Here is a 23,976-nt window from a genome sequence, read left to right as displayed (position 1 = left end):
CTGGGTTTGCCGTGGGGACATGGTACAGTGTATACGTGTTATCCGACTATGGGTTTTGCTGAGACTATTATGAACCCCGACATTTGGTGCTAAGTGGTGAGCTTCTCAAGCTGCGATGTTATGTTTTTGGAATGAATCAGTCTGTCCTCGATTATTTATCGAGCACCTACGGTGTATAACGCTTTACTAGGTGCTATGAATGAGCCAGATATGTCATACCCTCTTATTACGGTCTAGTAAGGGAATTTACAGGGTAGGGAAGGGAACAGACAAGAAAACAAAATAATTATACGTTAATAAAAATACTATATGGCAAATAAAAAGCGTGTTGTGAAGAGAGAAAAAAATAAAGGCCGGTGGGATAAAGACAGCATTCCTTTGGATGATCACTGTAGGACTCTTAAGGCCATGTCACCTGAGCTAAAGGCCTAGGGGTGAAGAATTATTTAAACACCCCAATCTGTGCAGAATTTTAAAATTCTTAAAACTAAGGCCAAGTACCCATGTGAACTTTACAGTATGTACGGACCACCTGCAGTACAGTGTATGAAAACTGTTAAAAACATAAATTCCTGACCTCTAACCCACTGAGTCAGAATATTTGGACATTTAGGGATTAGAAACCTACATTTTTTAAAAACTTACCAGGAGCTTTTAGGTACTGAAGATCACAGCCCTGACGGTTCTAACCTCTCTCTGAACTCTGCTCTATCAGTTGCTCCTGAGTTACATTTATTCCTCTGGTACCTTTGTCTTGCTCCATTGTTAGGCAGAGAGAAGAAGTATGTTTTACAGACCTCTGGGCTTTGGAAAAGTTTTTACTCTGCTTCATTCCCAACACATCCTGTAGTCAAATATTCTGTGCAATTACTATTAACAGGCTCCAGTATTTTGCCTTGACATGGGATAAAAACCCATAATCATACCATCACATATTTGGAAAACCTAGGTTCTTACCTAGAAAACAAGTGATGCCCATCACCCTGACAATATATATATTACAGCAGACCGCTGAGCTTTGTGGACACCACATTGAACCATTATGTCCTTGATATTTAGGTGAGACTATATTTGTATATCCACACTTGAGTAATTATAGAGTTTCTCCTTGAATTCTGAACTTATGGACATAGATATGGAAACGTCAAATGTCACACAAGCACAGTACAGCCTTTTACCATGGAAGGGGTGCATGGAACTGTACTATAGCAACATTCTTATATTTCTCGTGAAGTGCTGTAGTATTAAGACTATGTTAAGAATGCAACCGCTAAAGAAAAAAATTAAAAACTGTGAAGCTATATAGCTGAAAAAACAATCACATATTAGAATGGCATTCAGAGAAATACGCAATTAACCCAAAACCCGAAAGGAGGAAGGGAGAAAAAGAAAACACAAAAAACCAAACAAATAAAACAGGAGAACTAAATATAACCACATCTGTAATTCCATTACATCCAAATGTAATTTTTATGTTTAAAAACTCCCCTTAAAAAGCAGATGTCAAAGTGATTGAAAAAAAACAAAGATTTAGCTATATGCTGATTGTATAAATACACTTTAAATATAAAGACATATAGGTTGCAAGTAAATAGATGGAAATGCAAACAATAAGAAGACGTCAGAATTTGGTACCGGGGTTTGTTGATATCAGATAATATTAGATAGTGTAGACTTTAACATAGGAATTACTGGAGATAAAAAGGGAGCATTTTCATAACGATAAAAGGTATATCAATCATAATACCTTCATCAGGAAGGTATATCAATCATAAATTTGTGTGCACCTAGTAACTGAGGTTCAAAATACAGGAAACAAAAAGACACCTGTACAAACAAGTAGGGGATTTTAACAGTCTTTGTTCCGCAACTTACAGCATTAGACAAAAAAGAAAATCAACAAAGAAATAGAAGATCTGAACAACATTGTCAACTACCCTGACCTGATTAGTCTACAAGTGGAACACTACCCCCCAAAACTGCAAATGCACATCGTTTTCAAGTGCACATGGTAACTTTACCAAGATAGAACATATACTGGGTCATAAAACAAGTCTTATATAAAAAAAGGTTCAAATCATACATTGTTTTTTCTGACCATTGTGGAATTAAATTAGAAATCTATAACAACCAGATACCTAGAAAAATCTGGAAATGAAATAACATGCTTCTAAATAAATAATCCAAAGGGTTAAAGAAGAAATCAAGAGGGAAATTGGAAAATTATTTGAACCGAATGATAATGAGAATGTAGTATATCAAACTGCAGTATATCACTACACACCCTGAGAATGCTTAAAAAGGTTGACAACATCAAATCTGGGTATAAATATTAGATAAATCAGAACTGTTAATCATTGTCAACAGTAGTGTAAAATGGTACCCAGCAGTTTTATAAAACTAGGTGTACACCACTCTATAATCCCTCAATTTCAATTTTAGGTATTTACTGAAGAGATATGAAAATATATTCACCAAAAGACTTGTACAAAAATATAGCCAAAAAAAGTAAAAGTGAGTCGGGTCCATCAACAAAGAATGGATGAACAAAAAGATGTATTTCTACAATGGAATACTATTCCACAATTAAGGAAAATATATATATATGTATTTATGTAACACCATTGATTAATATCAAAAACATTGTGGTGAGTGAAAGAAGTCTATGCAAAAGACCACGTACTGTAAATATTTGTAAGAAGTTCTAGACAAGGCAAAATTAATGTATGTTGAAAACAGTGTTTGGGCACAGGGATTAAGGAGGATGAGGGAACTCGGGTGAAAATAATGTAACTTGACAAGGATTAGGGTTACACAGGAGTCTTAGTTCAGACGGCTGTAATAAAATAGCATCAGCTGGATGGCTTAAACAGTAAACACTTATTTCTCACAGTTCTGGAAGATAGAACTTCCAGATCAGGGTGCCAGCGTGGTTGGGTTTTTAGTAGAGAGTGTGGTCCCGGTTTACAGACGGCTGTCTTCCTGGCATCTGCACATGGATGCTAATCCCACCACAGGGGCTCCACCCTCATCACCTGATTACTTCCCAAAGTCCCCACCTCCAAGCACCATCACATTAGCACTTCAGCAAATGAGTGTGGGGCGTACAGACATTCAGTCGTGGCAGCAGGTGTGTGCATTTCTCACACCTCATCACATGGTACTCTTAGGGTCTGTATTCTACTTCATGTAAAGTTTACCTCAAAAAAATAAAACACCGTACACAAACACTGAACTCCCGCTCTAGTTAAATGATGTAACCGCTGACAGGAGTGAAGCGTACAGGTACAAGTATACAGTCATTGAAAGATTCTTAGGTGTAGTTGTATGGGTATTCACTGAACAATTCAACTTTTCCGTATGTTTGAATTTTTTCATAATGTGGAAAAGATCTATACCCACATCACTAAATCAAGTTTTTAAAATTTTGTTTTGACATAAATAATGTTGAATATAAGTTGAAAGTATACATAGTAGAAATTTTAAATTGCCCCTCAATTTAAAAATATCAGTGAAATATTGATAGTGTTATTTGAGATAAGCTGAATTAATGCTCCGTTTCGATTCCTAAATCTCTGCTTGAAGTAAGAAAGTTTAAAAACCCTGGTATAGATGTAGGATTTTTTTAAAAAACACCAAGCTTAAATAATACACCCTCCAAGTAGTTTAAGTAGTATTTTACCCAGAGTTCTAGTCTTTTTTTCCTTAAAGTAGAAAAATATAATATTTAATTGAAAATGGGATATATGATTTTTTTTACATTTATTTTACTAACAAGCAAGATCTCTGTGCTTCTCTGAAAGAGAGTTAAAAATTGTACCTCTATATCTTCTTTTTATAGGTTTTCAAAATGGGTACAGGTGTACCTCGGAGATATTGTGGGTTCAATTCCAGACCAGTGCTATAAAGCAAATATCACAATAAAGCAAGTCACATGAATTTTTTGGTTTCCCAGTGCATATAAAAGTTATGTTCATACAATATAGTATAGTCTGTTGTGTGCAGTAACATTATGCCTAAAAAATGTACATTACTTAAATATTTTATTGCTAAAAAGCACTAACCATCATCTGAGCTTTCAGTGAGTGGTCATCTCTGTGCTGGTGGAGGGTCTTGCCTGGATGTTGGTGACTGCTGACTGATCAGGGTGGTGGATGCTGAAGGCTGGGGTGGCCGTGGCCATTTCTCCGTAAAGACAGCAATTAAGTTTGGCACATCAATTGACTCTTTCACTTGAACACTTAGAGGCTGTTAATTAGCCCAATTTCAATATTGTTGTGTCTCAGGGAATAGAGAGGCCTGAGGAGAGGGAGAGAGATGGGGCAACAGCTGGTCAGTGGAGCCATCAGGACACACACAACATTTACAAAGTTCTCTATCTTACATGAGTGTGGTTTGTGGTGCCCCAAAACAATTACAATAGTAACATCAAAGATCACTGGTCACAGACCCTCATAACGAATATAAAAATAATGAAAAAGTTTGAAATATCATGAGAATTACCAAACTGTGTTACAGAGACAGGAAGTGAGCAAATGCTGTTGGAAGAATGGTGCCAGTAGACTTGCCCAATGCACGGTCGCCACAAATCTTCAATTTGTAGAAGTGCGGTATCTGTGAAGCACAGTAAAGTGAAGTGCAATAAAATGAGGTATGCCTGCTTTAAAACATGTAATTCTCTAATAATTATATTCTTGTTGCAGTAATTGAGCTAGTTCTATATTGGGTTACAAAATAGTAAATATCATACCACAAAATAGTAAATATGTACCACATTGGGTTACATTATAGTAAATATCACATCTATGTATTTATATATGTCTAAGGGAAAGCCTTTAAAGATGATATAGATTTGATGATGTTTGCTACTTTAGGTTTGATAATGTTTAAATTTTTTCCATTGACAATTTTTACTAGTTTAAATTTTTTTTAATTTTTTAAGTCCTGTTTTTTTAAGGTAATAAGATATTTGATAAAACAAGAGATAGTAAAACTCCACAGATGACTTAGTTTTCTAAAAAAATTGCAAGAGAAAAAGAATCTATGAGTCAAATATATCTAAAAAGCATATTAACTTATGACAGCTTTTATTTATCTTGATTCAATAAACAAGCTGCTATTTTATACATACACTAATTATAATATTAAAAATTATTGTTAACAATTTAGGAGTGATACTGTTATTGTCCTAAGCTTTAAGGTATGTGAAATAAGACTTGCTAATTGGGGAGTGGAGAGGATAGTCCACCAATTTATTTGTTTCATAAAGTAGATTCTGCATAATAATTAAGTCTGTGGTTGTACAGTTTTTGGTTGATGTAGCATTTTAATCCCTCATGTAGAGGCAGACGGGAAAGGTTAAAACAGTGATTGCTACCTAACCCCCTAAGTTATGTGGTACTGCTTCAGAGGGTAGAACCTGTGTAAACATGATGTCAAAATCTAACACTATAGTATGTATTTAGAGCAAATTCCATCCATATTTGGAGATATAGCTGTTATCTTAATTTTTTTGGTTGTTGAGAGCATCTTTTTTAAGCATTTGTGATTATATTTTTGAAATAACATTTTTAGCAAGAATAATACATGCTAATTATTTTAAAAATTCGGACAATACAGACAAGTACAAAGAAAATGTTAAAAATCAACCACTATCCTTTATCCAGTAAAATGCTTCGTTAACAGATGAACCCCACTCCAGTTCTCTCTCTGCAAACATACAGGTAGAAAGATATCTAGGTAAATAACTAGAAAAAGTATACAGATATATAATAAAAATACGATCATATTAAAATTATATTTAAAATATTAAGTTTATCTGAGTTTAACAGAAGAAAAATGAACTGAAATGAAAATGAAATAATTTCCAAATTTCTGAATGTAAGATGATAAACATTTCTTTACCACATGCTATATTGCTCCTTAATTATAACTCTTAGATTAAGAGAAAACATTAGGTTGGAGTTATTATAAGATATATATTCTTGAAATGTTTTAATTTTAGTAAAATTGGTGCCATGCTATGATGAGAAATTTAACACACTTCTTCCCTCCTTACTCCTCTCCCCTGCAATTTCTGTTAGTGTATTGGAATAGTCCCTACATAAGGAATTAATCTCTTGGTGAAGCCCACTTTAACTCTTTTAAAACAATAAAGTAAAAATTATAAGAAAAGTAAAAATTGTAAGACCCTCACACTCCTATTAACCATCATACTAGATGTCCTTACTCATGACGTAGAAAAGGGGAGGGGGGAAGGCATATAGATGGAGAATAAACAAAACTTGTCTTTTTTCACAGATGACATGATAGTCTATGTAGAAAATCCCAAAAAATCAACAAAAAAATCTCCCAGAACTAATAAACAATTACAGCTAGATTACAGGATACCAAGTTAATATACAAAAGTCAATTGCTTTCAAATTGGAATTTGAAATAAAAAATACGTCATTTTTATTAGCACCAAAAAAAAAAAAAGAGAGAGAGATAGGCAGGAAGGAGGCAGGCAGACATAGGTATAAATTTAACAAAATATGTGCAAGATCTATACTAAGAAAACTACAAAATTGATGAAAGAAATACAAATGTAAATAAATGGAGAGCTATTCCATGTTCACAGGTTGGAAGACTCAATATTTTAAAGATGTCAGTATTTCCCAACTTGGTATTCAACACGATTCCTATCAAAATCCCAGCAAATTATTTTGGGTATCAACAAACTGGTTCTAAAGTTTATAGAAAGACGAAAGAGTAGCCAACAAAATATCGAAGAAGAATAAAGTTGGAGAACTGTCACTACTAGGTTTCAAGACTTACTGTATATCTGTAGTAATCACGACAATATGGTATTGGTGAAAGAAGAGATAAATAGATAATTGAACAGTAGAAAATTCAGAAATAGACCCACACAGATGAGACAACTGATCTTTGACAAATGAGCAAAGGCAATTCAAAAGAGCATAGATAATCTTTTCAGCAAAAGGTACTGGAATAACTGGACATCCAGTCACAGAACTTAGACCTTTTGCAAAAATTAACTCAAAATGGATCATAGACCTAAATGTAAAATGCAAAACTCTAAAATGTCTAGAAGATAACATAAGAGAAACAGAGGTGACCTTAGGTTTGGTGATGTATTTAGATACAACACCAAAGGCATGATCCATGAAAGAAAAAAGTAAGTGTGACTTCATCAAGATCAAAAACTTCTGCTCTACATAAAGACACTGTTGAGAGAATGAAAAGACAAGTCCCTGACTGGGAGAAAATATGTGCAAAACACATGTCTGATAAAAGACTTGTATTCAGAATATACAAAGAACTCTTGAAAGTCAGCAACTAAAAAAATTCAAAAAGAGGCAAAAGATCGGCACAAGATACCTCACCAAAAAAGATATACAGATGGCAAATATGAAAAAGTGCTCAATATCAGGTCACCAGGGAATTGCAAATTAAAACAATGAGACGTGCCTATTAGAATCACTAAAATCCAAAATACTGACGACAGCAAGTGCTAATGAGGATGTGGAGCCACAGGAGCTCTCATTCCTTGCTGGTTGGTATGCAAAGTGATGCAATCACTTTGGAAGACACTTTGGCAGTTTTTACAAAGCTAAACATAATCTGACTATACTATCCAGCAGTCACGCTCCCTGGTGTTTAACCCAAATGAGTTGAAAACATACACAGGGATTTTTATAACAGCTTTATTTATCATTGTGAGATGTGGAGGCAACCAAGATGCCTTTCAGTAGATGAATGGATAAACAATCCGTGATACGTCCATAGAATAGAATGTTATCCAGTGATTAAAAAAAAAAAAGAGCTATCAAGCCGTGAAAAGACATGAAGGAACCTTAAATGCGTATTTCTCAGTGAAAGAAGACAATCTGAAAAGGCTACACACTGTATGCTTCCAGCTATGACATTCTGGAAAAGGCAAGACTATAAAGACGAAAAAGTTAGTGGTTACCTGGGGTGTGGGGACAGGGAAGAAGGAATGTCTATGTGTAGCATGGGATTTTTGAGTGCCTGGAAACTATTGTGTATGAACCACAATAGTGGCTACATGATGGTATGCATTCGTCAAGACTCATAGAACTGTACAACACAAAGAGTGATACCTAGTGTAAATTGTGGACTTTGGTTAATAATGTATTCATCAATAGTAACAGATGTACACTAGTACAAGTTGTGAATAATAGGGGAAACTGTGCGGAGGGAGTGGGAGGAGGAGGGTGTAGTCGTTTTCTGTACTTTATGTTCAATTTTTTCTGTAAACCTTAAACAATAAAGTGAGTGAAAATAAAAAATAAGACTCTAGGAAATGGGAAGAAACTAGTCATTCTGTTTTCTTTATGCTTTATCAAAACCACTGTTAAACAACACTGAGTGTCCTGTGCTCTTTCCCTCTACTACTAGTCAGTCCTTTTTCCCCCCAAGATGATAAGAAGTCCAGCACCTCTCCCAAGACAAAGTGGATGAGATGACTTTGATCCCAAACCTAGCTATAACCAGCTGACTTATTTCAAGAAGGCAAGGGGTTCTGACCTTTTCATTGCATTCCCTGGGGCTTAAATAATGGAGAATGATGGCATTCAGTTGCACTTTCTTTACATCGAGCCATGGAGAGTGTTAGGGGCTGAATTGTGTCTCCCCAAAACTTACATGTAGAAGTCCTAAGCCCCAGGACCTCAGAATGTGAGTGTATTTGGGGATGGGGCCTTTAAAGAGGTAATTAAGTTAAAATGAGGTAATTATTGTGGGCCCTATTCCAGTGCGCCTGATGTTCTTATAAGAAAAGGAAGTTTGGACACAGGTGCAGAAGGAAGGTGGTATGAAGATACAGTGAGAAGACAGCCATCTGAAGTTAAAGAGAGCAGTCTCACAAGAACCCTGCCCTGCTGACATCTTGATCTCAGAATTCTGGCCTCCAGAACTGTGAGAAAATAAATTTCTGTTTAAGCCATCCAGTCTGTGGTGCTTTGTTATGGCAACCCTAGCAAATTGGGGCAAGTTTTTTTTTTTTTTTTTTAATTTATTTTATTTTTATTTATTTATGGCTGTGTTGGGTCTTCGTTTCTGTGCGAGGGCTTTCTCTAGTTGTGGCAAGCAGGGGCACTCTTCATCGCGGTGCGCGGGCCTCTCACTATTGCGGCCTCTCTCGTTGCGGAGCACAGGCTCCAGACGCGCAGGCTCAGTAGTTGTGGCTCACGGGCCCAGTTGCTCCGCGGCATGTGGGATCTTCCCAGACCAGGGCTCGAACCCGTGTCCCCTGCATTGGCAGGCAGATTCTCAACCACTGCGCCACCAGGGAAGCCCTGGGGCAAGTTTTTATTGCCTTTTTTTCTTCCTGTTTTCTAAAAGAAATAAAAGTTCAAGCAAGTATAATTTTTGGACGCAGTAACATCACAAGGATATAAAAATCATGAAATGTTGTTTTCCATTGTTGCACTGTAGAATTAACCTTCTAGGAAGATGTTTATAGAGCTTTGTGAAAATTTATATTGAGAAAGGGATTGCAGATTTTAAACTATGTTTTTAAAATTATTTCTTGATCAGTTAAATTTCCTTGTCAAGTAGTTTTATTTTTTTTAAAGGTTCTTATAGACAGTACATTTCCTGAGTTCACACATGTTTGAATATATCTGTCTTTGTATTTTAGTGACATGGGTGGGTATAAAATTGTCACTTCATTAGTTTTAAAAATTTGGCTGAAATTAATTACTCCATTATATCCTAGCACTAAGTGTTACTAGGGAGAAATTTGACATTAGCTTGAAATATTCCCATCTTACTTTGTCCCCTCTGTGCAATTAAAGAATTATTTCTCTATTCCTGAAATTCAATGGCAAACAAGATCTGTCTCAATAAAAACTGATATTCTGTGTAATTTTTTTACATAGACTATTTGATTCTTACTTCAGGGAAATTTTGTAGTAAGTTTTCTGCTTGATCTGCTGGGGTATCTGTTTAAGGAAATGACCTTTTGTTAGCTTTTCTTTTTGCTTTATATATTATATTTTCTTAATTGTTTTACCTTGCTTGTTCCTCTGTTCACTGTGATTAGCTCAAGCCTTTTTGTACTTTATTATTTCAGTTTTTAACTCTCTATTCTGTTTCTTGTTGTTTCTAATTCATTCCCTGATATTATTTTGGTTCTCAATTTTTTTCTTCAGTAGCACAGTTTTGTCTTTTTTATTCTGTTTTTAAAATTTTACTGACGAAAAATCATTTTCTGGAGTTCATGTCCTTATTAAGGTTCTTTTGTCACAAAAAGTTGTAGAGAGTTTCCTTCTGTTTCTTTGAGATTTCTACTCTTTGTCTTATGCTATCTTCATATCTCCTTGTATTTACCTTTCAGTTGTATGCTTGTATAATTTAAATTTAAACAATCCTTTAAAAATATTTATTATAAAAAATTTAAAGCCACAAAAATACAGGGAATGGTATAATTATGTCCTTTCTTTTCATCTTGCATATGCAGAACATAGGCTACTCTGCTTGACTTGCCCTTTGTTCTCTATAGTGTGGCCGAGTTTTCCCCAGTGTCCTTCATACTCAGAGTCCTGATTGTTTCCTTAGAACTGCAGCTTGGAAGATGAGCATTGCTCCTGTTGCCTTCTCTGTAGCCCGAGGATGCAGGGAAATGGCATAGGCCTGGCTCCAGCTATGTTTCCTTTGCTTAAGGATATGGATTCTGTTTTCTCCTCTGACCCAGTGCCCTATCTTAATATTCGCTTGGCCCAAAGTGCACCCAGTTATCATGTGGGTGACCCCTTGCTCTCAGACTGTTCTTCCAACCCACACAGGTCTTACAGCTCTTCTGCCCCTGCTCAGTGTCTTGCTGTAGATGCTTTTACTCCTGAAGATTTTGTTACCGAGCCCAAGCTCATACTGCTCACCACATGACAGGCCAATAAATTGAGAGTTGAGTTGTTGGGATAAGAAATAATGACTTTATTCAGAAGGCCAGCAGACTGAGAAGATGGTGGGCTAGTGTCCAAAAGACCCATCTTGCCCAGGTTTGGGTGCTAGTTTCTTTTATGGAACAGAGAGGCAGGAGGTGAAGTAAAATAAAAAAAGATGATAAGTTGTTGCAAATATTTCCTGGTTCCCGCCAGACTCCAAGGGGGTGTGTCAATTTCTTCTTTCCTGCAGCCATTCACAGGTGGGCCTGGTCAGGATGCTTCCTGTGAGCTGAAAAAAAGGGATTTTAGCTTAATGTTCAGGCATAGGAGGTGGCTTTCCCAGAGATGGGCTGTTATGTATAACAAAGGTTAAAGTAAAAGAAATAGGTCCAATATGGAGTCAGATTTGTTCTTCCCTATTACAATTTCTTTCTGAATTTTACCTGAACTTCCTGTTCAACCCTCCGACTACTTTTCTCCAAAGTAAGAAATATTTGTGGAAATTCTCAATATTTCATTCCCTCTCTTTCTGGAGCTTAGGGTTAAGGCTAGGAAGCTATGCCAAGCCATGCCAGAATTTTTTTTTTTCTTTTTTCACTACTTACTGAGGTTTATGGCATGAAGTTGTATGCTCTTCCTCATTTGGTTCTTGCTCTTGAAATATTCGCTGTGCTAATAATTATTGTTAGTTACGTTAGGTGTTGGAGGAGATGAATTCTGAGCTCCTGCTTTACTTCACAATTATTGCTATTTTAATAAGAAGATTGGAGATTAAAATATCAGGCCCTGCTATCTTGTGATTTTTTTTAACCCAGAAGCTCTCTTTAACTGGAAATACAGAGATCTCTACACTATTACAAGAGGCTATTTGATATGCCTGTTTTTATCTTCTATTCACTTTCCTAGCACTGCTCTTAGCACCTACCCTCTACTAATTGATGCAATAGGGATCATTTAACCCTTAAGAAGATAACTGTTCTAGCCTATGATATTACACCAATTAACATGGGATAATACTAGGAATAACGGTGAGAAAACAAAACAGTAGTAAAACTCGCCAAGCCAGAAGGATTGTTAAAGGACAAAGAGTTCAACTGCCCATTTTTACAGATAGAAACGGAAGGAAGTGTGGAGGATTATAAATGCAGAGTCCTGGCCTTTGAGCCAAGCTTCCGAACTCCCAGGAAAGAATTATTTTTTCATTTTACCTCTTTCTCTACTACCCCATAGTGAATCCTCAGATTGTTACTTTCTAACTGTTTTAAGAAATGAGAAATTTAATACTTAGCCCTCAGGTTAGTTCAACCCAACCTAAGGATTAAGTACCAAGGAAGGACATAATTTATTCACTGCACAAGAGGACCATCTACCCACAACATCCAGCTCCCTCCATTATAGCTGGTGTTGACTCAGTGGATTATAATATCTCCTCCCTTTCTATTATTCATAATGTGTACCACCTAAGACTGATAGTGCTATTAAGAGCTCTGTCAAAGGGGTTGAATATACCAGATGAAGAAAGATTATTGGTTTGGTCAAGCATGTATAAGAACTTCAGCTTCCAGCCATGATGGAGAAACTGGGAAAAGACATGTCCTCCCAATGTTTAAAAAAAATGAGGAAACTGGACAAAATATATGAAATAACCACTTTTGAACACTGAGTCTTAAAATCACTCCAGCCTTCTGCCTGAAGGGCACTGTCTAAAGCAAAGCTGCAGGGTTGAGGGGAGGATCCCTTGCAGTGGTCTTGAGTTCAGGAGATAATTATTAGGGATCAAGAAGTCTGAGATGCTGGAATTTCTGGGGCAGACTAGCATAGAGGAGGGAGCTAGATGGAGAAAGAGCTGTAGAAATCTTCAGGGTTCTCTGTGAGTCTGTTGATAAAAACTAAGCTATGCTAACATAAGGTAAAACTCCCCCAGGCTGGGCTAACAATGACCAGGTGCTCTCAGATGAATCATTCCCAGAGGACACAAGATCTAGGAAACATGCAAGTTCTGACCAGCCAAATGGGGAATCTTTGTCAACTATATGGAACATTTAGTAGAAACCTCAGGAGGGTGATACCTTAGTAATAGGACTAAATTAGCCATAGAGTAAACAGAGAGGAAGGGAGGGAAGGAAGAAGCAATCGAGGCCAAACAGGAGTTGACAGTGTTCCTGTCAACAATAACAGGGAGTTAACAATGAGTTACTTTAAAACAATTATTAAAAATATGGTCAAGGGATTTCCCTGGTGGCGCAGTGATTAAGAATTCCACCTGCCGTTGCAGGGGACTCGGGTTCCATCCCTGGTCCGGGAAGATCCCACATGCCACGAGCAACTAAACAAGTGCGCCACAACTACTGAGCCCTCGTGCCACAACTACTGAAGCCCACGAGCCGCGACTACTGAGCCCACATGCTGCAACTACTGAAACCCGTGCACCTAGAGCCTATGCTCTGCAACAAGAGAAGCCACTGCAATGAGAAGGCAGCGCAATGCAATGAAGAGTAGCCCCCACTCGCTGCAACTAGAGAAAGCCCTCATGCAGCAACAAAGGCACAACGCAGCAAATATATATATATATATATATATATATATATATATATATATATATAGTCAAGGATTCAAAGCAAAACATCATGAAAAGATCAATGGAAAGTAGTATAACAAGAACCAAACAGAACTTTAGAGCTGAAAAATACAGTATCTTAAATAATAAATTTACAGTATAAGGATAGCATCCAATGAAAACTTAAGAATATCAGTAAATATGAACACATAGCAACAGAAACTACCATAGTAGAAAAACAAAGAAAAAAAATTGAAAAGAACCAAATTTTAGTGACCTGTGGGCAGTAAATTTTAACAACTGGCTCCATGGGGGAAAAAAGACTTCATTTATAGCATAGGCCAATTTTTATGATGTAAATACTCACACTATTGCTGACTTCAAGGTACCAATGTGACATCACTGAACACAATATTTTCCAAATTTGATTAATTATAAACTAACACACACATCCAATAAGCTAAACAAAAACAAACAAAAAACCAAGCTGAGGAAACAGAAAACACAGCAAAGTATATCATTATCATAATCAAATTTTTGAAAATCGTGATTAAAAAGATCATCTTAAAAGTAGCCAAAGGAAGCAATACACATATATACACAGAAACAAAGACCAAGAGCAAGCATTTCGTCTAAAACTGATCACATCTTTAAACTACTGGTGCTGGTTGGGGGAGTGAACCTAGAATTCTAAACTCATTGGAAATGTTCTTCAGAACTGAAGGATTAAGATTTCTACCTTACAAAGCTAGAAAATGAGAGAATATGAACTCCAAAGTACAAGGAAGAAAAAATAAACATGAATTGAAATTAATAAGCCAAGGGTCAGCAAACCACAGCTCACAGGCAAAATCTGGCTCACCACTTGTTTTTGTAAATAAAGTTTTATTTGAACATAGTTGCACTCATTCATTTACTTGTTGTCTAGTGCTGCCTTAGAGATCATATGGCCTGAAAACCTAAAATATTTATTATTTGGCCACGAACAGAAAACATTTACCACCTTTTAAAGTAGACAATAGAGATAAATCAGTGAAACCAAAGGATTCTTTGGAAAATCAATAAAATTGGTAAATCTATACCTAAGCTGATAAAAAAAAAGAAAAAAATACAAATTTCCAATACCAAGAATGAAAGAGGAGACGTCACTATCAATCCTACAGACATTAAAAGGATAAAAAGAGAATAGTACAAATAAATTAATGCTGTTAAATTTGATAACTTAGAAGCAATGGACAAATTCTTTGTAATATAAAAATTGATAGAAAATCTGAATAGCCATGTATAAGTAAACTGAATTCATAATTTAAAATCTTTCTACAAGGAAAACTCCCGGCCCAAATGTCCTCACTGGTGGATTTTACCAAACATTTTTTTTAACTTTTTAAAAAAATTTATTTATTTTATTCATTTATTTTTGGCTGCATTGGGTCTTTGTTGCTGCGCGCGGGCTTTCTCTAGTTGCGGTGAGCGGAGGCTACTCTTCGTTGCAGTGTGCAGGCTTCTCATTGCGGTGGCTTCTCTTGTTGCTGAGCACGGTCTCTAGGTGCACGGGCTTCAGCAGTTGTGGCTCATGGGCTCTAGAGCGCAGGCTGAGTAGTTCTGGCGCACAGACTTAGTTGCTCCACGGCATGTGGGATCTCCCCGAACCCCCCTGCATCGGCAGGCAGATTCTTAACCACTGCGCCACCAGGGAAGCCCTACCAAACATTTTAAGAAGAAAATAATAATAATAATATTCACAAACTCTTTCAGAAAATAAAGAAGAAGGAACCCTTTCCAACTCAATTTTTGAAGCTAACATCACTCTGATACCAAAACCAGACAAATACGTCAAAGAAAAAAACCTGCACACCAATATCTCTCAGGAACCTAGATGCAAAAGTCATTAATAAATTATTAACAGACTGAATCTAACTATGTATAATAAGCATAATACATTATGACCAAGTGGAATTTTTCTTGGGAGTACCAGATTGACTTAACATATGAAAATTTAATGTAACTCAACCTTAACAGAATAAAGGAGGGGAAAATAAATTTTCCTGCTTCAGGAGGAAAAGAAAAGGTGCATTTGACAAAATTTAGTCTGCAGTTATTACAAAAACTTGCACCAAAATAGGAATAAAAGGCAACTGATAAAAGACATTTTTCTACAAAATACGTACAGCTAACATCACAGTCAATGGAAAAGATTGAATCCATATTCCCTAAGACCAGGTTCCATCCCCATCACTTTCATTTGGCCTTGCACAAGAAGTCCTTGCCAGGCTAGCCAGTACAAAAAAAGCAAGACAGCAATAAAAGGCATTTTTTGTCTTGGAAACAAAAATGTTCATTTGTTTTATTTGCAGATGACATGATTGTGTGTAGAAATTCCTAAGGAATCTCCAGAATTTACGTTAGAGCTAATGAGTGAATTAAGAAGGCCACAGGATGCAAGGTCAGTATACAACACCACTTGTATTCCTACATACTGAAAAATTAGAAAATGAAAAATTTTAAATACCATTATATTTATATACTGACATCGAAATCATGAAATATTTAAGGATAACTTTAACAAAATATTTGCAAAACCTATTCACTGAAAACTATAAAAAATTGGTGAGAGAAATTAAAGATGTAAAGAAAAATATCGTGTTCATGGATTGAAAGACTCAATAGTGTTAAGATGTTAGTTCTCCCCAAATTAATAGATGCAATGCCAATCCCAATCAAAATCCCAGCTAGCTGTTTTGTAGAACTTTACACGCAGATCCTAAAATGTATTGGGCTGGCCAAAAAGTTCCTTTGGTTTTTAAGTAAAAATAAAAGACACATTTTTCATTTTCACCAAGAACTTTATTGAACCACGTAGTCACCATTTTGTTCCACTACCTTCTGCCATTTTTCAGGCAACTTCATAATTCCATCTTTCCAAAACTTTTTATCTTTTTGAGCAAAGAACTGTTCCAGGTGCCTTTTACAGTCTTCCAGGGAATGGAAAGCTTTTTCCATTAAGAGAATTTTGTAAAGACCGAAATAAATGGAAATCTGAAGGTGCAATGTTTGATGAATACTATGGATGAATCAGAACTTCCCAGCCAAGCTGGAACAGTTTTTGCCTGGTCATCAAAGAAACATGCGGTCTTGTGTTATCCTGATGGAAGATTATGCGTTTTCTGTTGACTAATTCCGGATGCTTGTCGTCGAGTGCTGCTTTCAGTTGGTCTAATTGGGAGCAGTAGTTGCTGGAATTCATCGTTTGGTTTTCCGGAAGGAACTCATAATAGAGGACTCCCTTCCAATCCCACCATATACACAACATCACCTTCTTTGGATGAAGATCGGCCTTTGGTGTGGTTGGTGGTGGTTCATTTTGCTTGCCCCACGATCTCTTCCATTCCACATTGTTGTACAGTATCCACTTGTCATCGCCCGTCACAATTTGTTTTAAAAATGGAACGTTTTCATTACGTTGAAGTAGAGAATAACATGCGGAAATACGGTCAAGAAGGTTTTTTTCGCTTAACTTATGTGGAACGCAAACATCGAAGTGATGAACATAACCAAGCTGGTGCAAATGATTTTCAACGCTTGATTTGGATATTTTGAATATGTCGGCTATCTCCCACGTGGTATAACGTTGATTGTTCTCAGTTAACGTCTGTATTTGATCGCTATCAACTTCAACTGGTCTACCCAACCATGGAGCACTGTCCAGCAAGAAATCTCCAGCACAGAACTTCGCAAACCACTTTTGACACGTTCAGTCAGTCACAGCACGTTCTCCATACGTGGCACAAATCTTTTTTTTTGCGTTTCAGTTGTGTTTTTATCTTTCTTGAAATAAATGAAGCATAATATGCCAAAAATGTTACTTTTTTTCTTCCATATTCAATATTAAAATGGCTACACAAAAATTCACCAATTTTGATAAGTTTTTTTTAAATGCACGCTTATATGACAACTGTCACAATACAATCTAACAAAATTGTTTCAAATGACTTTAAAGACAACTAAGGGCAAAAAACCAAACATTTCGGCCAACCCAATATAAGGAAATGCAGAGGACATACTGTAGCCAAAATAATTTTAAAACAAGGACACATTTGGAGGATCTGAAGACTTATAGAATGAGAGTTATCAGGACAAGTCTACGTTCTGATAAACAGATAAAAGGAATAAAATAAGGGGTCCAGAAATATGCCCACACAAATATGGTCAATTGATGTTCAAGAAAGGGCCAAGGGGAACGGATGGTCTTTTTAAGAAATGGTGCTGGTGCATTTAGGTATCTATCTAGGAAAAAAGAAACCTCAGTACTTCCCTCTTATCATATACAAAAATTAACATGAAAAGGATCATAGGCCAAAATATAAATATTAAAACTATAAGGTTTCTAGAAAAAAACATAGGGGAAAATTTTTGTGATCTCAGTGTAGGCAAAAATTTCAGATAGGTAACAAAAAGCTATACCTATTAAAAAATTATTGATGAATTAGACTTCATCAAAATTTTAAATGTTTGCTCTTCAAAAGACACTTAAGAATACAAAAAGGCAAGTCACAGACTCAGAAAATATACTAACAATGCATGTATTTGGCAAAAGACATACAGAGCATATATAAAGAACTTTATAACTCAATAATTAGAAGACAACCCAACTTTATAAAAAGAGGGAAGCAAATTAATTAAACATTTAACAAAGGAATATATATGAATGACCAATAAGCATATGAAAAGATGCTTTATTAGTGAACAGGAAAATGCAAATTAAAATCATCATGAGCTACTACTATATATCCATCATAATGGATAACATGAATGACAACACCAAATATGAAAGATATGACTCAGCTGGAACTCTCATTGATCGCTCTGAGAAAATAAAATGGTAAGACCATTCTAGAAAATACTTTGTCTGTTTTATATAAAGTTAAACATCTATTTACCCTGAAACCCAGCCATCTACTTCTAAGTATTTACCAAGAGAAATGAGACCATTTGTACACACTTATTATACACATACTTTCGGAGCAGTCTTACTCAAAATAATTAAAAACTGGAAACAAGCTGTGTCCCTCAACAGGAGAATGGTAAATAGAGGAGTAGCCACACAAAGGAATAGTACTCAGGAGCAAAAATGAATGAGCTACCGATAGATGCAAAAGCATGAACAGATTTTAACAATGTTATGATGAAGAAAAAAAGCACATACTTAAATACAGGCACAAAAGAGTACATACTGTATGATTTCGTTTATATGAAATTCTAAACGTCAAAACTGATCTCTAATGATAGAGAGCAGATCAGTGGTTGCCCGGGGCAACAGCTGGGCATGGGGTTATCTGTAAATAGGCACAAGGGTACCTCTGGGAGGTGATGGAAATGTTATGCAACTTGATTGTTCTGATGGCTGCCTGGGTGTTTACATTTTTGAAACTCATTGAAAACTGGTGCACTTTAAAGGGTGCATTTTATTGAGTGTAAATCATACCTCAATACAGTCTTTTAAAAAACTCTTCTTTAAATAAATAAATAAAACTTCTGTTTGAACCTTGAAACAAATGTTCAAATTTCTTTAATTAGAGAACATTTAGGAGCGCTAAAAGAAATAAGGGTTTGCTTATTTTTATCAGCAGTATCTAAGAAAGACGCAAGATGGCGATGTTACTCCAAGAAAGCATATACTCGCCCGGCCTCCTCTCAAATCAGGTTCTAGGCCCAGCACTTTCTTCTCCAGGGGCTTTCAGGAGTCTTTTCCAATATACTTAATTATTGTCTACATTCCAACTATGCCAACAGGTTCTTTAAACATCTCCAGAACTTTTAAAGTTCTTCTAAGCATTTAAAATTTTTCTATTGTTGTCAAAGTCAAAATTGAAATAGGTCACAATCAGTAAGATTGTTGTTAGGAAGACTTATGTCTACTACAAGTTGTTACTAACCAATTGAACTGTCTGAGATTTGTCTTACCTCTAGAAAAAGTGCCTGCATTTCGAAAATAATACAGTCATCCCTCGGTGTCTGAGGGGATTGGGTCCAGGACCCCCGTGGATACCAAAATCCATAATCTATGGATGCTCAAGTCCCTTATATAAAATGGCAGAGTATTTGCATATAACCTACACACAAACTCCCCTATACTTTAAATCATCTCTGGATTACCTATAATACCTAACACCATGTAAATGCTATCGTTATGTAGATAGTTGTTTATAAGTATAATATAAATGCTTTGTAAATAGTTACCAGCTTGCAGAAAACTCAAGTTTTGCTCTTTGGAACTTTCTGGAATTTGTTTTTTTGAACATTTTGGATCGTGGTTGGTCGAATCGCCGGACGCAGACCCCATGGATACAAAGGGCCTACTCTACTTTGATTTGTATTTCAGAGAATCAGCCACTAGAGGGCAGTACAGAAACATAAATAAGATAACAGAATGCGATGTGGAAAACGCCCGTGGAATTGTGTGGTTATTTAGTCTATGGGCACTGGGTTTAGTGTAGGAACCAACTAGATCTTCTACAAAAGGAGGCTAAAATGAGATGATGAGTGAGCACCAAAAAGCATTCATTCTATCAGAGTAAAGGGTGAAAAGAAAATGAATACATTTCTAGAAACCATTTATTTGATTCAGAATTTTTTTGTTGTTTAAAACATTATTTCTCAGTAATAGAGTATCGAGGAACTCTCCTGAAGATAACTATAATCTCGACATGATATATTTTAAACACTACATGAAGACGTAGGAGAGAGAGGAAAAGCAGGCAGATTCTGGAGGGGGGTGGGCAGTGGAAGGAGAGAAGTCACTTGGTAAATTTCCCATTTTTATGACTCTTCCCCTGAGGGCAGACCCCAGTCCCAGGGGTGAACCTCGTGATAGTGGCTGAAAGAAGCAGAGGCCAGAGTTCAGGGCAGGCACGGCGATGGTGTGAGGGGAGGTGCCGTCACCTGTAGCAGCCCCACACCTGGCCCAGGAGGCAGAGCCCGGGACTCATCCCTGCCACCGTCGGGGACACCTTGAGCTGTTCATAAACCTCTCTGAGCTTCAGTTTGTTCTTGCAGATCCTGAAGGAAAGCACGTCTTTCTCACGGGTTCTTTTGGAGGATTAACAGATAATGTGTACGGGGCCTGGCACATCGCAGTTCGGTGAGTGCTGTCTGCTTCCCACTTCTCTTTTGTGGCTTACGTGCAATCTTGTGACTCATTCTCAATTTCTGAGGTAAAGTCTGGTGGCCAACCTCCCAGTCAGCTTGAGACTCTGGTCCTGAACTTTTTTTTATAGAGGGCCGTGAGAAAGGAAAAAAGCTTCTCACAAGCTTAGTCTATCTTCTCATCCCCCTTCTAAAATGCAGGTTTGAAGAATAATCTGCCACATTTTTGCAGTGAGCGCTAGCTTGCGGGAGCCCCTAAAAGAAGCCCTCAGATGACAGCTGCCTGTAAGGAACTGCAGGAGTTAGCACTTCCCGAGAGTATTTGAGAACCACTGCCTGTCTCCAACTTCCTGTCACCCTGCACCCTCCAGTCTTTGTTCATCTTTATTTCCCGTGGCCTCCTACTTTCTGCTCGGTGGTTAATTTTACAGAATTTTGAGTGATCGTGTGCACCAGTTTTTGAAAGGGCTACAGCCCCTCTCTACGCTGGAATCACCTGTGATTCTCCTTGTTCCCACCTCTCCCATCCCACCAACACTCGCTGCAGGTCCCGTAATTAGACGAAGCAGCCTTTGCCCCTCTGCCTTTCCCCGCTCCCCTGGACCTCGGTGGTAGCCCCCTAACTGCTTCCCTACTTCCCTCCATGCCACCTGCACGCCATTCTCCTCCAGACCCAAGAGTTAAACTATTACATATGCTTATCAATTTTTATTAATCCTTCACTTTAACTCCTCCCATAGATTCTTTTTTTTTTTTCTTTTTTCCCATAACTTCTTATTCCGGTTAGAACAAAACCTAATCTCCTTACCAGTCCCCTGATTACTTCTCTGAAGTCACCCCTAATACTCTTTCCCTCATTCACTGCGGTGCTCGATTTCTTTCTGTCCCACAGACATTTCAATCTCATCCTTTCACCCAAGCCACTGTTCTTGCTGTTCCCTGTGCTTGAATGTTCTTTCTCTGCTGGGCTGCCTGCCCTTTATCACTCCTGCTTTGATTCTGTTACCATCTCTTCCAAGAAGCCCTTCCTGACTGTCCTGCCTAGGTTGGTCCTGACCCAGCCTCAGTCCCTCTCGATCCAATTGCACTGTTCTGTTTCCTTCACAGCACTTATCGTGATCGGAAATTGTATCTCTATCTATCTATTTGTTGCAGCACCATCCAGTTCAGATATAGAGTTTATTGAGAAAAACCTTCAGAGAAGTCGTAGAAGCAGATAGAATCTCCTTGACTCTTGTTACTTGTCAGAGCTTAGGCCGGGTGTAGATATGACCCACGGCCAAGGTACCAAGGAAGAAGGACAGTCCCCCGCAATGTTCCACACATTTGCGGATGAGGGACAGGGTCAGAGAACATCCCTGAGATCACGTAAGTTCCCTGGCCGGGGAAGTGGCTTTGATGGAAAGGAGGATGCTCCCGGTCATGGAAACTAGTAATTAGCCCGTCCTTCTGTTAAGCTGGCTCAGGTCTCCTTCCCAAGCTCTCTGCTCAGCCACCAGAAGTGCGGAGGACCTGAGCAGCGGGGCCCGTCGGCTCTGCCTCCTCATAGAGCCAGGGATGCTGTCTGTCTTGTTTGCCACTAGAACAGTACATGGAGAGGCACACAGAAAGGTAAACCAAAAATTATTTGTTGAATGAATGAAAGAAGAATAGCGTGAGTAATGATGAAGTAAATGACTGAAAAAGGAACTGGAAGTTAGAAGGAAAGGCCATCTTTACTTGAAGTTATGTCTCGGTAGTGAGACATCTCTCCTGCTGGGGAGATGTTGTCTGAATTTACGGCAGTGCTGTAACTGGGAGCAGAGGCCACAGGTGCAGGGCAATCACTGCTGTGACTCCAGCTATTGCTCTTAAACCCGCAGCCAAGCTCACGTCATGCCGTCCATGCCTCATGTATAGAATTCTAACCGTCAGCTTGACGTGCACTGTCTCTTAAATCAGCGGTGCGTTCATTGGTATTGGAACCAAAGTTTCATGATCCTTTTTGTAAGAGGAACAGATCGGGATTTGGGGGGAGACATCTTCCCAGTGTCTCTGTTTCATCCTAAGACTGTTTTCTTCATCTCAAACCAAGACCACATCTGCCCTGGATTGCTCTTGGCAACAAGAGTGGTAATGAGGTCATTTCCACTACGATAGGGTCATTGTTGGTAATGCTTATTGCGTCGTGATCAGTTTTTGGAATGCTTCTAACTTAGCAAAGTTAGAAAAAAATCATTAAATGAAGGAAGAGTATACGATGAGGTAAATCCTGAGGAGTATGACTAATAGCACAATGTAAAATCCTCATCAAGTTCTTGATTAAATTCAGGTCTTGAGGATTTCTCATTATAACAAAGCTCCCTGGGGTTTAAGTCAGCATTCTAGTTTTACTTCTTTCATAAATATCAATCCTTGGGATAGATATTACTGACTCATAAAATTAATAAGATTTACTTTCATAATGTTGATAAAAAACTATAAAGTAGGCAAAACAAATCTTTTGCAGGCTCTACCGTGACCCATTTCTGGGATCATTTTCCTCTACCAGTGTAATATCTCTTTTCAGGGCTCTTAGGGACTAAAGAATGACACATAATGGAGAAATTACACAAGTTATTTTGCTGTGTATTTCTACAAGTCAAGTAATCTGCTGCAGTAATTTTAAAGCAATTTTCTTAAACTAACAATTAGCTTAATACAATCATAAACTCTGAAATTTTACACCCTTGGCTGCTTTAGTCATTAAAATTCTCTTCAACATCATCTTTCCCCGTTTCTATTCTACTCTCTTCCTGTTCCTTCTTGGACTATTTACTGATTGTTTTCTTGCTGTGATCACCTCCTAAACGTTAGTGAAACTCCACGTTCAACCCACTGGTCTTCTCACTGGCCTCCAAGTCCCTCTGTCCCCCACCAAACCCTTTGTAATTTCACTTCAATATTGCGATAAACATCATCTACTTTCCAACCTCTCTCACTTACCACCACTTTCCATACCCAGTCATCAAGCCTCGTAGTATATATTTCCTTAGACTCTTTCCTATCTTCTCCTTCCTCTATATCTTCATTCTACCCAAAATCACTATAATCGCAGGCCTCTCTAAAGCTCAATAGTCACTCAAGGTTCACAGCCACTGGGAGGCAGCAGTACTGAATCGTTAGGTCTCTTGAGGATTTGCCTCAGGTCCACTCAAGCCCTCTTGTATGAAGCATGACCTCTTCACTATTAATAAGGCTCTAAGTTGATTATACTAAAATTATAGGGAATATATTGGGAAGAACTCAAATGATACTAGCAGATATTTCTTAATATAAAGAGTTTATAAGAATTTGGGAATAAAAACCATGGGAATGAAAACTGTGAGCCTGGCATCCAGAAGGAGG

At 37.4% G+C, this 23,976-nt stretch overlaps 1 long non-coding RNA gene across 3 annotated transcripts in view; it reads left to right on the top strand.

Moving 5' to 3' along the window:
* Positions 1-23,976, top strand: part of LOC132371621 (uncharacterized) — a 63,922-nt gene that overhangs the window by 274 nt on the left and 39,672 nt on the right. For 2 of the 3 annotated variants that reach the window (XR_009504899.1, XR_009504897.1), the window contains exons 2-5: positions 4,519-4,651; positions 8,778-8,940; positions 15,822-15,910; positions 20,521-20,605. This is a non-coding gene — a long non-coding RNA (uncharacterized LOC132371621). The remainder of the gene's footprint in view (positions 1-4,518; positions 4,652-8,777; positions 8,941-15,821; positions 15,911-20,520; positions 20,606-23,976) is intronic. The other variant, XR_009504898.1, reaches the window with a different exon arrangement.

The sequence above is a fragment of the Balaenoptera ricei genome, chromosome 9 (assembly GCF_028023285.1).
Source record: "Balaenoptera ricei isolate mBalRic1 chromosome 9, mBalRic1.hap2, whole genome shotgun sequence".
NCBI classification, from domain to species: Eukaryota; Metazoa; Chordata; class Mammalia; order Artiodactyla; family Balaenopteridae; genus Balaenoptera; species Balaenoptera ricei.
The sequence above is the reverse complement of the archived record's forward strand: the minus strand, read 5'-3'. Positions and strand labels throughout refer to the sequence as shown.